Raw genomic sequence first — 4,085 nt, forward strand, 5'->3', positions numbered from 1 at the left:
GCTCCCACGTTGGCTCCACGGGCCGCGCTGGCATCTGAGGTCCCCACGATGGGCTCAAGGACCCTCAAGCATCATGAAGACCTATAAGGGCCCCACAGTGGTCTCCGAACGCCACTACGGAGGCTTGTTTGGCCGCGCTGGACTATGATGGCCCTAACGATGACCTCTGAAGCCCCTTAAGACTACTTTTGAGGGCCCTTACGATGACGTTTGGGGTCTTCTGCAGGCTCGAAGGGACTACTGATTCGTTCAGGCGATTCACGTGCCCATTTATGTCATTTATAGTACAGGGGGCATCTTCCCCAACGCCAGGGGGCGTCTTTCCCACCCTGTGGGGTAAGATGCCCCCTTTCACTTCTTCAGGAAAATGCTTAATAGCAAAAAAAGTTATCATATTTCAGGCACGAAAGTGTAATATTTTTGGAGAAAAATGATGTCGGCTTTCGTTGAAACTCCAAGTTTTTGCTTTTCGATCGTCATTTTCGAATAATATATGACATAGTAAAACCCTGGGCATCTTTCCCCACTCTCCCCTACTATTTTGCAACACATGCTGACAAATAGCGAGGATCAATTAGTTAGTCAGATCAACTATAGCGTTTTGCTGACTGTGTCGCTGATCCGCAAAGTTGTTACAGTTACTCAATTCATCTTGGGTATTATGTCAGTGTGAGACATGCTAGGATAATTATTGACTATCATATGCCACGCAATCCGATAGAGAAACGGTGCCTACGCCACAATTGATGAAAAGTGCTATAGGGCGTATAAATCACCCATTTCTTCAGGTAGGTGTGTAAACCGACGTAGCGCCATGTCACAAACAGCAGGTCATTGGGACTGTAGCGCGAACCGGGCCACGATGGCGTGCTGCCGAGAACGTCGGGCCAAACCACTTCCTGAGAACGTCACCGTAAGTGGTTCCCGGCACAGCACTTACGACGAGTGAAGTGCACAACTGGACGTGACACTAAGTGCCCATATGCCGGACAAATCGCACTGGGTGCACCGGTGAAGAATGTGAAGCTTTTCGCGAGAAGAGCGTAGCGAAATGCATATGGAAAGCATAGGGATAGCATCCCCATCAACTATGGGGATGCATCAACATCAGCTTACGAAACCATATAAAAAGGTGTGATTTTGCAATATGTTAGTGCATGTTATGTTGTGTTGTCTGTTTTTATATTTTCTAAAGTGCTCGACCCGTAAGTAAAGTTAGATAAAAATGAATAATACTCGGATTATTAGAACAGTTCCGTGGTCTATAATGCTAAAATGCCCTCGAGATCTTATTTCCAATGCAATATTTTACAGAATGCAGCGCCACAAAAAAAACTGTTTATTTCAAAGCAATATCTCCAACATGCCTTTCCCACGGTATTTAAAATGAAGCAACCGGTAAGATCTATTTCTCTCCGCAAGTGTTGCTACCGTCTATAGACGGTTACCGTGACATAAACGGGATGATTTCGCTGACACTGACCTTTGCTCCTATGACACGCTAGATCTCGGTAAGCCTCTGACATTTTCAAGTCAATGGCTCAGTCGATGATGCCCGTTCTCGTCTGCAGCTGATCCTCGGATCACCTCTCAGCCAGCCGGTAGTTGTTGACTCTCAACCCAAATGGCTGTGAGTACGGCAATCATCTTGTCCCGCTTGGGCCAGATAACCAGCAACCTTCCATCACACACTCCAGGAATGTGGTCGCTGCTGCTTGTTGAATTAGGACAAGAGACTGCTTTGTTCTGATATTTAACGTCTAGCATGCTTTCCCTTCAAGCGGGGAAATAAATGCGTTCAGATTTCAGCCCGATTAGCAGAGGTTGACCTTATTCCTTTTCACCACCCGGTTTCTATGACCATTGCAATGGTCATGCAATGGCTCAATGCATTGAGCGATGACCAGACGTTCGGTTTAGGTATAGTTTGAGCTTCAGGCCTGGGTGGGCTGATCGCTCCTCGGGAGACTGGTCGGAGCCGATTGGACAGTTGAGTGGCCACGTGCCGCGGCGACCAATCAGCAAAAAAGCCCCGCTGGAAACGGCCGGTAGGCGCGGCCCGGCCGGCGGCGCCGCTCTCAAAGAGGCCGCCCGACCGCCCCCCTGGGGCCCGGGGCTGATTTTATGGTCATTGTACGACTGGGCTGGCGGCGGAGAACACCGCCCGCCGGCGGAGAGCGCAGCTGGGCCGGTGGAAACTGCAGACTGCAGAGAACAAATGCCGGGGCCTCGTTAACTGGAGCGGACGCGGCAGGCCGCCATAGTGCAGACTGCAGTCTCACGGCGTCGGGGTTTATCTCCAGCTTCTACCCTGACATAGAACCCTATAATGGTTAGCTTAACGAGCATATTAAAGACATACCGGCAAATCAGTAATTAGCATCTTCAGCATGTGGGTCAAAGTGATCATGTCGCTATGACCAAACGTTTTTGGCAGCTACCTTCAAATTTTGAATGCTCATGTCTTTTTCGAGAATGCGGTGTGCTCACTGTGCAATGTGTGGTCTGTGGACTACCTCTTTGAGACCAGAAGTATGCGAGACTACCCTCATTTCTAATTAACGATAGGTCACCTGTACATAGGTGTTTGGCCATCTCCATTAATGATTTTTTTTTGTGCGCCTGAGGATCACGTGCATAGGACACGGAGGTTCCGTAGCGGCCGGTAGTGGTACGGGCACTTTCAAATAGCAGGCGATTTCGCATGCTTCGATCATCGTTATGTTTCCTAGAACGTAGGTATTTGTCATTTGTACACATCACATGTTTCAATACCGATTCACACTAAACGTGCACATCAAACTCCAGCTGTATTTGTTTGTATTTATTTATTTGGGGTTAATACGCTGTCAACAGCAACGCGGTATGTACTATACATAATTGGACGACTGTTTCTACGCGGCGCGACTGCTGAAGCGGGGCGACCTCGGCCGGCGCCGGGCCGTTTGCGACTCCCGGGTCGCGGGCTCAGCGTACCGCCGGCCGCGGGATCCTGCGAACGCCTCATCCGCCACCGAGGAGAACACTATCCCACTAGAACGCAGGCGAAACTATCATCACCCACGACAATACAGCACAAGATAAACAGAAAGGCTAAATTCGTAGGGGACATTCAGGCAAAGCATAATAAAAACACAGTTGAAATGAGCATCAGATCGTCTCGTTTCGGACACGTTTGATAAAAAAAAAAATGGTAATGTAGTGCGTTCATTGGGGTAGGTATTCATGTGTAAGGACAGCCAGCACTTCAATGCTGTGGCATACAGATCAGCACAACACATTACAAACAAGTTCTCAGTAACAATGGCGTCTTGTGTACCGAGATGGACAACAAATAACAATGGAAACATCACACAAGTCATCAGGTATATGTATCCACAACAGGCTGTTGCCTGCAACATACAATGTGTACCTAAAGTTAACCGCATGGATTTAAAAAGACCGTTAACTGTTTGTTTAACATGATGTAAGGAATGCTGGAATTTAAAAGCCTTTGGTACCTACATGCTAAAATGGTAGGCAAGCAAGAAGATATGCAAGTGAAAAATGCAATGAAGCATATGTGTCATAAGCGAATAATTTATAAACAGGCAGGTAGGCACCTTTTATTAAAGGGACCCTCCCACCTTCAAAAAAGTTAATGAATTGGCACGAAAGTGATGTCGCTCGGTTCAGAAAGAGCGAAAACGAATATCTACCAAATTTCATCGAAAAATATTCACCGGTTTTCAAGATATTAGACTTTTACTTTTGTTTACTTTTTGGAATCTCCGCTGTTCCTAGCGACTTTATTTGAAAGTGCGGCATTTGTTGCGCGCAAAGCAGCATATACCACCGCGTGCTACCAAACGTTTTAGTAAAAGATTTAAAAATCGTTAGATCTCCGCTGACGTCACAAATTCTAAGGGGGCATACCAATGCACTAGCCCCTTAGAATCCGAAAACTGCAAGTTTGAAATTCCATATCTCCGAATTAAAGCATTTGTCGATGTTGTGAGTGCCCAAACCGGTATTTGCAGGCCATGGCCACCAATTTGGCTATCTCAACTCAAAACTAATGTTAAGGTGGGAGTGTCCCTTTAAAG

The sequence above is a fragment of the Amphibalanus amphitrite genome, unplaced genomic scaffold, assembly GCF_019059575.1.
Source record: "Amphibalanus amphitrite isolate SeventyFive unplaced genomic scaffold, NRLGWU_Aamphi_draft 000343F_arrow, whole genome shotgun sequence".
Taxonomy (NCBI): domain Eukaryota; kingdom Metazoa; phylum Arthropoda; class Thecostraca; order Balanomorpha; family Balanidae; genus Amphibalanus; species Amphibalanus amphitrite.